This window comes from Toxorhynchites rutilus, chromosome 3 (assembly GCF_029784135.1).
Source record: "Toxorhynchites rutilus septentrionalis strain SRP chromosome 3, ASM2978413v1, whole genome shotgun sequence".
In the NCBI taxonomy this organism is placed as follows: Eukaryota; Metazoa; Arthropoda; class Insecta; order Diptera; family Culicidae; genus Toxorhynchites; species Toxorhynchites rutilus.
The window spans coordinates 215,910,388-215,922,953 of NC_073746.1; positions in this window are offsets into that span (position 1 = coordinate 215,910,388).

Genomic DNA, 12,566 nt, shown 5'->3' on the forward strand with positions numbered 1-12,566 from the left:
AGCAAAAGACGTCTTCTGGCTGCTGTATCCTCGTCCATACTGCGGTATGGAGCACCAGCCTGGTCTGCGGCTCTCGAAACCCATCGGAATCGTAGAAAACTGGACCGTACGTTTCGGCTCATGGCGATGCGAGTGGCGAGCGCGTATAGGACGATCTCGTTGGAGGCAGTCTGCGTTATCGCCGGCATGATCCCGATTGGCATCACTCTGGCGGAAGACGGAGAGTGCTACAGACGGAAGGAAATCAGAGGTATCCGGAAAACAGCGAGAGTAGAATCACTCTTGAAGTGGCAGCAGGAATGGGACTCGGCGGAGAAAGGTAGGTGGACGTATGGGCTCATACCGGTACTATCGACCTGGCTGATAAGGAAGCACGGGGAGGTGAATTTTCATCTGACACAGTTCCTGTCTGGACATGGCTGCTTCAGGCAATATTTGCACCGGTTCGGGCACCCAACGTCGCCACTCTGTCCGGAGTGTGAAGACGTGGAGGAAACACCAGAACACGTGGTATTCGAGTGTCCCAGGTTCACCGCAAGACGCGAGGGGCTGCCTGCCCTTCATGCCGGGAACATAGTGGAGGAAATGTGTCGCGAGGAGGGCACCTGGAACGCTGTGAACAGTGTAATCGTGCACATCATGTCCGAGCTACAGCGGAAGTGGAGGGTCGACCAGCGTGGTAATAACCCCTGACCGTAGAAGAGAAACAACTGCGAGGGCTGCTGCAACGGACTGTACCCCACGAGAGTCGCTGTGACGGAGTGCGCGTCATGTTGGAGGGCACGCGTCAAGTTGGAGGGCGCTTCCTAATCGGTTCACGTCTCGACAGGTGAGAAACCCCGCGAGGGTGGCTGTGACGGGTTGCGCGTCAAGCTGGAGGGCAATTCCTAATCGGTACACGTCTCGACGGGTAAGCGGAATCTGGAGAGCATGACAACAAAAGGCTGGCAATGCCTGTTGGTGGATTGGATGGAGGAACACTGCGAGGGTCGTCTAGACGAAGCGAGCGCCTAGGAGGGCGTCATCAGATCGGTGTGTACCCCACGAGAGCTGCTGTGACGGAGTGCGCGTTATGTTGGAGGGCACTGCCTAATCGGCGCTCCGTTGGGAAGAGAAATCCTGCGAGGGTGGCTGTGACGGGGCGCGCGTCAAGTTGGAGGGCGCTTCCTAATCGGCTCACGTCTCGACAGGTGAGAAACCCCGCGAGGGTGACTGTGACGGGTTGCGCGTCAAGTTGGAGGGCAATTCCTAATCGGTACACGTCTCGACGGGTAAAAGGAATCCTTTGCAACGGATGTGCGCGGCGGAGTACAACGGATTCGTAAATGAGATATACAGAGAAAAAGGGAAGGATCAACGCTAGTTAGCGTTGAAAACTCGTGAAGTGCATGAGCACAGCCGCCCCCTGAAGTAGTCGCCTAGATGTGGTCCCGGGGGGGAATGAGGCTACGAGTAGAGGGCTTGGTTTTTGTGGGTGCGATCCCCACTCGACGTCTGGGTTATCCCTTCCCAGATAAGGCTGGAAGAGCGTTCCTCACCTCTATAGAAAAAAAAACACACACACACACACACATACACACACACACGCCCGTCTGTCAAAGATGCAGTTTGGATTTCGGAAAGGCAGGTCCACCGTTGATGTTATCCGGACAGTGGTTGAAAAAGCAGAGAAGGCATCACAGCAAAAGCGGAGGGGCGACCGACACTGTGCTGTAGTAACGATCGACGTGAGGAATGCTTTCAACAGCGCTAGCTGGGAAGCCATTGCCGAGTCCCTACATCGTATGAAGGTTCCTGGGTACCTGTGCAGAATTCTAGGAAGCTACTTCGTTTATTGTCTATTCATCAACAGGCTGTGAAGGCCCCAATGATGTTACTTATATCTAAACATGAATGTTACACTACATAAGTTCGTCACATAATAAAACTAACATCGAAACTAAAAACCTATGGTAAATTAAACTAGTTCAGAAAAAAAAGAGCTAAACCTCCGGCGAAGAAGCGTTCGGGATAAATGGAAGTCGTACAACATGGTCACTCTGTTGAATAATCTTTGCAAACCACTAAATCCACCAAACATGCTGTAGTTCGTACGTTGTACGGGCAATCTTAGCATCGCATTATTTCGGAGAGCTCGAGGTCGGACGTTGATATTGATGTTCTCCAAGAGAACGAGACAGTCGATGCGTCCTTGCAAAACATCAGCTATGAACAGAGCTCTGGCTGTATCTCTACGGACCGATAAAAGTTCCAGGTTAATCAACTGACAACGACTCTCGTAACTCGGTAATCGGAAGGGGTCCGTCCACGGCAATCTGCGGAGTGCATATCTCACGAACCTTCGTTGAACAGACTCAACTCTTTCGACGCCATTGTTGTAGTGAGGAGTCCAAACTGCAGAACCATACTCTAAAACAGAGCGAGATAGAGAGCAGTAGAGAGATTTGAGGCAGTAGATGTCAGTGAAATTTTTGGCAATTCTGAAGATGAATCCTAGAGTTCTGGTCGCTTTATTGACAATGAACGAGATGGGCGGTTTGAACGAGAGTTGCGTGTCCAATATTACCCCTAGGTCTTTGACTTCACTAAAGCGCTCGATTTCTGAGTCACGCAAGACATACGTATACAATATGTTCTTTCTCGTGCGCGAGAACGAGATGACGGAGCATTTAGCGGGGTTTACATCCATGCGGTTGAGCATACACCAATCGGCGAAAGCATCCAACTGTCTCTGAAGGAAGTGACAATCTTCAATTGAGCAGACCCGAAGGTAAATTTTCAGATCATCTGCGTATGACAGTCGTGGTCCTTCAATCACCAAATTTACGTCGTTAAAATAGATCAAAAAAATCAGCGGACCCAGATGACTACCTTGTGGTATGCCAGAAGTAGCAGCAAATAGAGAGGATTGACAGTCGCCAATAACGACGGCTAGTCGGCGGCCAGTGAGGTATGATTGGAACCATTGCAGAAGGTTGCCGTTAATCCCAAGCCTGTCGAGTTTGGCAACAGCTATACGGTGGTTCAATTTATCAAAGGCCGCAGTCAAATCTGTAAAAATGGCGTCCGTTTGAGCGTATTGTAACATAGAATTGGTAATGTAGGAGGTGAGACACAGTAAATTTGTGGTGGTGGAGCGACCCGTCGTGAATCCGTGCTGGTCAGTGCTAATGTACGGCTTGCTGAGAGCGTTGAGCGGTTCCATAATAACGAGTTCAAACAATTTAGCCAAAGCGCAAAGCGAAGTAATGCCACGATAATTATTGACGTCCCGTCTATTTCCTTTCTTATATCCCGTTGCGTAGAGGCCACGATTCCATTGAATGCCATAGACGATGGCAAACCGGCTGAATGGCGCTGCTCGTTGACAAATTTCCAAAACTGTTTGGGATGTGATATGAGTTTTCTCTGTACACGACGCTGATAATGTAGGAAAGATTGCTTCGCAACACGTTTATATTCGTGGTTGATTCGCGCATATTGATATTGAAGAATTTGTGTGCGGTGTGTGGTGAAATTTCTCAAGGCGGCCCTCTTCATTGATTTCAGTCGTCGAAGCACACAGGTCTGCCATGGTTTGCGGGGTCTGCCATGGGTCACAGTCGGGGAACACGTGATAACTTCTAAGCGTAGGTTGAAATATTTGGGAGTTATGATCGACGACCGGCTGAATTTCAACAACCACGTCGACTACGTCTACGAGAAAGCAGAGAAGTCCATTAGCGCGATAGCGCGAATAATGCCGAATAACGCAGGACCTTGCAGTAGCAAAAGGCGTCTCCTGGCTGCTGTATCCTCGTCCATACTGCGGTACGGAGCACCAACCTGGTCGGCGGCTCTCGAAACCCACCGGAATCGTAGAAAACTGGACCGTACGTTTCGGCTCATGGCGATGCGAGTTGCGAGCGCGTATAGGACGATCTCGTTGGAGGCAGTCTGCGTTATCGCCGGCATGATCCCTATTGGCATCACTCTGGCGGATGACAGAGAGTGCTACAGACGAAAGGAAATCAGGGGTATCCGGAAAACAGCGAGAGTAGAATCACTCTTGAAGTGGCAGCAGGAATGGGACACGGCGGAGAAAGGCAGGTGGACGTATGGGCTGATACCGGTACTATCGACCTGGCTGAACAGGAAGCACGGGGAGGTGAATTTTCATCTGACACAGTTCCTGTCTGGACATGGCTGCTTCAGGCAATATTTGCACCGGTTCGGGCACGCAACGTCGCCACTCTGTCCGGGGTGTGAAGATGTGGAGGAAACACCAGAACACGTGGTATTTGTGTGTCCCATGTTCACCGCAAGACGCGAGGGGCTGCCTGCCCTTCATGCCGGGAACATAGTAGAGAAAATGTGTCGCGATGAGGGCACCTGGAACGCTGTGACCAGTGTAATCATACACATCATGTCCGATATACAGCGGAAGTGGAGGGCCGACCAGCGTAGTAATAACCCCTGACCATAGAAGAGGAACAAATGCGAGGGCTGTTGCAAAGTGTAGTACCCCACGAGAGTCGTTGTGACGGAGTGCGCGTTATGTTGGAGGGCACTGCCTAATCGGCGCTCCGTTGGGAAGAGAAATCCTGCGAGGGTGGCTGTGACGGGGCGCGCGTCAAGATGGAGGGCGCTTCCTAATCGGTTCACCGGCTGAATGGCGCTGCTCGTTGACAAATTTCCAAAACTGTTTGGGATGTGATATGAGTTTTCTCTGTACACGACGCTGATAATGTAGGAAAGATTGCTTCGCAACACGTTTATATTCGTGGTTGATTCGCGCATATTGATATTGAAGAATTTGTGTGCGGTGTGTGGTGAAATTTCTCAAGGCGGCCCTCTTCATTGATTTCAGTCGTCGAAGCACACAGGTCTGCCATGGTTTGCGGGATGCATGGTGGCATTTCTTTTTCGGCACATATCTATCGATAACATATGCCAGAACGTTGGAGAATGTTAAAGCTGCAGATTCGACGTTAACGGTGTCTAGTATATCGTCCCAGTTGAAGCTAGAGAGTAACTGGCTGATACCACAATGGTCGGCATTACGAAAGTCATAAGAAATTGCTACAGGTGAGATATCGAAATCCTGTGACAACTTAGTACCAACGGTAACCAGCAGAGGTGGATGATGAGGAGTGTGCTTAACAAGAGGAGCAGGAGCTCTGCATAGGAATGGGGCTGTGTCCTGCGCACTCACAAAGCAGAGATCCAGACTACGGTCATTCTGATTGGTAACGTAATTGATTTGCGAGAGAGTGGCTAAGCTGTAATTGTCAAGCAAGAAAGAAGCATTGGGAGGGATGGTCGAATGAGCCAAATCCGGATAAAGGAAGCCGTTGCAGGATTTCTTCCACGAAATTCTTGGAAGATTAAAGTCGCCCATTAAGATGACTTCATCTGTTGCTTTAGCGGTTTCCAAGACAGAGAAAACCGACTGACAATGTATCTCAAAGAGCTCGCGTTCTCGTATTCGGTCGGGAGGAATGTACAACGCACATAGAAATAAAGTACGGTCGCCAAGTGTGATCGCCGTCCACACCTGCTCCAAGCAAATCCATTTTTGATTATCTACAGCTCTCGCTTCGAGTCTGGAGTTCACGGCCACCAGAACGCCTCCGCCTCTAGCCTTACGGCTATTATCAGCATTCCTATCACATCGAAAAACTTCATAATCTTTACCGAACATCTGATGCGAGAGCGTACGTGAGTCTAGCCAAGTCTCTGTGAGAACAACAATATCGTAGCATTGATCCGATACAGCTAGCCGAATATCATCGACATTTCTGTTGATGCCGCCGACATTCTGGTAATATACGACGATTTTCTGATGGCAATTGAACGAGAGAACGTTGGATTGCGAGGTAATAGACGCAGATGGTGAGATCACGGTGATGGAACTGGAATTCAAGGCGGTATCAGGCGACGAAAACACTGAAGTGTGACGGTACTTGCCTGCTGCAGCAGACTGGAAAACCCCCGGTCTACCTCTGCCATCAGGTCCGAGACGACTATGGTGAACATTAACTGGAATAGACACGACTGAGGCAGAGGAGACGGGGGCTTCCAAGATGCAAAACTTCCAGAACCGCGTCCTAGTCTACGAGACGAGCACGGGGCAGACAACGTTGAATATAACGGCCGGAGTACCACAAGGCTCTATCCTGGGCCCAACGCTCTGGAACGTAATGTATAACGGAGTACTGAATCTGAAGCTTCCCAAAGGCGTGGAGATCGTGGGCTTCGCGGATGATATCGCTCTCACAGTGGCAGGCGAGATACTCGAAGAGGTGAAGATGCTTGCAACCGAGTCCATCGTCTCAGTAGGGAACTGGATGCAAGCAGCGAAACTGCAGATTGCTCATAATAAAACGGAAGTATTGTTGGTGAGTAACTGCAAAGCCGTGCAGCGAGCGGAAATCACAGTCGGGGAACACGTGATAACTTCTAAGCGTAGGTTGAAATATTTGGGAGTTATGATCGACGACCGGCTGAATTTCAACAACCACGTCGACTACGTCTGCGAGAAAGCAGAGAAGTCCATTAGCGCGATAGCGCGAATAATGCCGAATAACGCAGGACCTTGCAGTAGCAAAAGGCGTCTCCTGGCTGCTGTATCCTCGTCCATACTGCGGTACGGAGCACCAACCTGGTCGGCGGCTCTCGAAACCCACCGGAATCGTAGAAAACTGGACCGTACGTTTCGGCTCATGGCGATGCGAGTTGCGAGCGCGTATAGGACGATCTCGTTGGAGGCAGTCTGCGTTATCGCCGGCATGATCCCTATTGGCATCACTCTGGCGGATGACAGAGAGTGCTACAGACGAAAGGAAATCAGGGGTATCCGGAAAACAGCGAGAGTAGAATCACTCTTGAAGTGGCAGCAGGAATGGGACACGGCGGAGAAAGGCAGGTGGACGTATGGGCTGATACCGGTACTATCGACCTGGCTGAACAGGAAGCACGGGGAGGTGAATTTTCATCTGACACAGTTCCTGTCGGGACATGGCTGCTTCAGGCAATATTTGCACCGGTTCGGGCACGCAACGTCGCCACTCTGTCCGGAGTGTGAAGATGTGGAGGAAACACCAGAACACGTGGTATTTGTGTGTCCCATGTTCACCGCAAGACGCGAGGGGCTGCCTGCCCTTCATGCCGGGAACATAGTAGAGAAAATGTGTCGCGATGAGGGCACCTGGAACGCTGTGAACAGTGTAATCATACACATCATGTCCGATATACAGCGGAAGTGGAGGGCCGACCAGCGTAGTAATAACCCCTGACCATAGAAGAGGAACAAATGCGAGGGCTGTTGCAAAGTGTAGTACCCCACGAGAGTCGTTGTGACGGAGTGCGCGTTATGTTGGAGGGCACTGCCTAATCGGCGCTCCGTTGGGAAGAGAAATCCTGCGAGGGTGGCTGTGACGGGGCGCGCGTCAAGATGGAGGGCGCTTCCTAATCGGTTCACGTCTCGACAGGTGAGAAACCCCGCGAGGGTGACTATGACGGGCTGCGCGTCAAGTTGGAGGGCAATTCCTAATCGGTACACGTCTCGACGGGTAAAAGGAAGCCTGTGCAGCAGATGTGCGTGGCGGAGTACAACGGAAACGTAAATGAGATGTATAGAGAAAAAGGGAAGGATCAACGCTAGTTAGCGTTGAAAACTCGTGAAGTGCATGAGCACAGCCGCCCCCTGAAGTAGTCGCCTAGATGTGGTCCCGGGGGGAATGAGGCTACGAGTAGAGGGCTTGGTTTTTGTGGGTGCGATCCCCACTCGACGTCTGGGTTATCCCTTCCCAGATAAGGCTGGAAGAGCGTTCCTCACCTCTATAAAAAAAAAAAAATAAAAAAAAACACACACACACACACACACACACACACACAAATACACATCAAATTCTAGCGCCCGCTTTGTCTCCGTTCGTTCTAAGCAAAGCATAAAAACAACAGCGCGCCTCCATTTGAACCGTATGCGCTTGTGTGATGAAAAATACCTCAACAGAGAGAGAGCAATTCAGATTCAAGCGCGCAGTATAGAAATACGGCGCAAATTTCAGCGTAAAACTCAGCTTAAAACTTGGCGTAAGAACGGCGCTGACAACCAAACATTTCATCTGTGTTTCAGAGCGTGCTCATGCGCCAGAGCACATGTCTGCACAATGAGTGGGAGCTCAACTGGGTACAAAAATCTTGTTGCGCATCAGCACCGAGTTGCATTCTGAAGACTGATACCACATTTACGTATTCACGGTTGAAAAGGAGGGCGCTCTCTAAGCAAATATTTATCACACTAATCGCTCGCAAGAAACGTTGCTGAGCAAAGTTCGGTAGTATATTGAGTCCCACAACCCTTTTTTTAGTGACGTTACCCAGCTATAGGCTGGAATTTATTTATTTATTAATGGTTGAAATAAGTTTACGGATGGGATGAAACGGACAGCTGCCAGTGCAAATAAGACGGACCGTAAAATGTTTTGTAACATCTGTTTATTCTATTTCTAAGTAATACATTACATCTATAAGATCACCGAATGTAAGATTGCCAAATGTAAAAAATTACTTGACTTCGGAGATACGAGATAAACATGTTCTGTGGTACGAAAAATACATGGTATCATTTATGTGTAGATTAATTTAGTTGTCGAATATTTAACGGACATTCAAAATGATTTCATACCATAGTTGAATAAAATTATCCATCTCGTGAACGGTCGTCTTCTACGAATAGTATGTTACATTACCTATTCGCCATATCCCCACCATATGTCCGTTTTACTTGCACCACAAAAAATGTTCAACTTTCCGGTCTGCTTTCATTCCAGTAACATTGGAAAACCCTTTTTTTTTGCGACATTTGACAGATTAATTCGGAAAATAGTATGGTATAGTATAGTTTCCACAGATACAAGCAAAGTTCATAACTTGTCCGTATTCCCCCCTGTTCCCCTACATCTTTTCATCGAGCCATCGGATTTGAGAATACAAGATCTACAGATCTACAGATTTGTAGAAATATTCCCAATCGATTGATGCGAAATGGTCAAATTGTAATCGTTCAAAATTCTCCATTATTTGCTGCATGTTTAGTTCTTCAATGCTCATTTTATACCATATATCGTAATGCTTCAGAATACGGACGGCTTTTCATTCCGGACACTTTATCATTATATTCAATACTAGCTGACCCGGCAAACTTCGTCCTGCCCAAAATTTGTTTTTTGTTATCAATACCTTCAAACATTCACGTTTTCTTACTATGAGCAAGTTCATGGGTCCAATCGCAGAACTGTTCATTGATTGATCTTCTATTTGACCCCGTTGAATTTACCTTTTACTATAAAATTTCTAGTATTTCTAACAAAACTCATCATTATAATATCAGATTATTTTCAGACACAATTCTCGTTCAAGATTTTTCAACCACTTGCACATAACATGTTTCTCCGTTATATGGACTAAATGTTTTATACAGAAAATATGATAGAATAGAGACAGCCCTAAATCGGGCAATTCCTTCCTCGAGTTCTGCTATTATCAACACATCCGGCGATCTTTTTTTGGTATAGATAGAAGAAGATATAGGAGTGCGTTTCATCACATTAAAATCCATTTCCAGTTTCCAACAAAGATCAATTTCGCTAGCGCAAACATCAAATGGACCAACAGCACTTGTCACAATGTAATTGTAGAACATATGGAAATTTAATTTTCCAAATTTTCCCTTTTCCTTCAGAGTTTTCCAAAAATTTTCAATTGTCATGTTTGGTTGGAATGTTTTTGGTTGAAATATATGTAATATTTTTATGGGACCCCGTCTCCATTCCAGAGGAGGCAGGGGTGTCATACCATTATAGAAATATTTCTCATACCCAAAACCCTCACAACCCAAATTTGGCTCCATTTGGTTGATTAGCTCTCGAGTTATGCAGAAGTTTGTGTTTCGTTTGTATGACAGCCCCCTTTTGAGAGGGGGGAGGAGTGTCCAATTTGGTTTGCTTTGCTTTATTGATTCTCGTGTAATGCCGAAATTTGTGTTTCATTTGTATGGCAGAAAACCCCGCCCCCCCCTAAGAGAGGAGGGAGGAGTATTTTACCACCGTAAAAATATTTATTGCACCCTAAAACCTCCACATGTCAAATTTGGTTTCATTTGCTTGATGAATTCTCGAGTAATGCAGGAATGTGTGTTTCATTTGTATGGCAGTCCCTTTAGAGAGGGGGTGGAGAGTCTAACCACCATAAAACATTTATTGCACCCTAAAACCTCCATATACCTAATTTGGTTTCATTTGCTTGATTATTTCTCGAGTAATGTAGAAATTTGTGTTTAATTTGTATGGCAGCTCCCCCTTAGAGAGGGGGAGGGGTCTCAAACTATCACGGAAACCTTCCCCGGCCCCAAAAACCCCTACATACCAATTTTCATGTTGATCGGTTCAGTAATTTCCGAGTCCATAAGAATCAGACAGACAGACAGAAATCCATTTATATATTAGGCTGTCAAAAAAGTCCTGCGGTATTTTTTTTGAATTTTCATTTGTTCATAAAATTAGTTACAATCATCTGTTTTAAGTCAAATATGCGCCGTTTTGTTCGATGACTTGTTCCCAACGAGATGCCAACTTCATAATACCCCTGTTATAGAAGCTCGCTTCCTTATTGGCAAAAAACTCGGATAGCCAATTTTCACAGGCCTCTTTTGTGGCTAACTTCTGACTACCTAGCTCGTTCGCCATGGACAAAAACAGGTGGTAGTCACTTGGTGCAAGGTCCGGACTATACGGCGGATGCAAAAGAACCTCCCATCCGAGCTCCCGGAGCTTCTGGCGCGTCACCAAAGAAGTGTGTGGCCTGGCGTTGTCCTGATGGAAGACAATGCGGCCTCTGTTTATCAAAGATGGCCTCTTCTTCATGAGTGCTACCTTCAAGCGGTCCAGTTGTTGGCAGTACAGGTCCGAATTGAGCGTTTGGCCATAGGGAAGCAGCTCATAATAGATTATTCCCGGGTCTGGCAAACCACGGAGAGGCACAAGATGAGAACGATGTGTCACACCAACGCTACATAAGAATATCGAATAACTTTTCACGGTTGGAACACTTCCTACGAAAAAAGATATACACTTTGCGATAAGGTTTACCAACAGACATTGCAAATAGTTGTAAAGTCAAAGTTCAGTAGAAAGGCTCCAGAGTTTAGAAAGTAATTTAATTTCGAATTCAAATAATTTTCTGACACTGATGTGACAGTTGCTTTCCTACGTGATAGCATAATGAATAAACTTCGATTCTGGAATGCGTTACAATACGAAAGGATATCTGCTTTGAAGAAAAGGGGGAAACACGGGAAAAAAGTTTTGACATACTGGATTTGTTTCTATTACTTCCAATCTGCTTGTGGAGCAGTACCTGTTCTCCAAAATGTGAAATCCATACGCACTAATTAGAAATGATGTGGACATTCGTGATTAAATTAAAATTTGTTTCCCAAGACATCAAGCCATTTTTAAATGCGATTCGTTTTCTCTCCTGCATAAACCCTCAATTTCGCCCATTCTAAGATACTAAGATACTACATTGTATCTTGATTCTTGCTTCAACCCGTTTTGATAAACAAACCACGTTATAAATTCATTAATTTTGTGTCACGTTTCCTATAAGCACTCCGTATTGACATTACCGCTGTTGAAATAAATTGGGCGAGCAGAGGTCGGAAAACAAAACATAATGGCTTTTCTATTACCGGTGAGGGCGAAGGCGAGGGTGGGTCCGATGGATATCAGACGTTAAACCAAAACGTGGTGGAAAAGGCAAATAAATCACTCACTTCTTTTGTTCTTTCGATAGCTGCCATCTACTCGAAGCAATTTTTCTCTGGTTTTCAATTTCTTCTCCACTCCCCCGAGGTGGAGATGAAGGAAATGTCCATCCTAGCTTACATTCATTTAGCAAACGATTTGCAATACATCTTGGGTGACACAGGAAAAAAATTGTGTAAAACTAAATGAAAATAAATTATCGTTTTTGAGCTGGGGGGTCATGATTGTTTAATTGATTTACAGTGTTCATAGGACAAAGTTTTTACGAACATACCAAAGTTGTAACAACGTTACAAAATAGGATGCGATGTTTTTCATGCAGCGAATGAGAAGATACTTTATTCTTGGCAAAAGCGTTCTAATTAATCAATGTCATGTGGAAGCACGAATTAACAACTAGTTGAATCAACATCAGAACTATATTATTAATTATTCATCATTTATTCGGAACTGAAAAAACTGGTATGTTTGCACAGACTACGATGTATTCAATCTTACAGTAACCTAATACTCAAACAACAGTATGTTAGGTAAACTTAAACACTAAAACAATATAATTGCGTTATTCTCCAGATTTTCGATGCATAGGATGAAGTAAATAGAACTCGATAATTTTTTTGGCAACATATTTGAGAGATTTTCAGCCTCCTAGGTTGGTTATTCTGTAATTAACTACCTATATAGTGCCGCGGGATGTACCTACATTGGACTTATACATTACAATACTTGGACAGTTTTACCACTGATTTACAATTA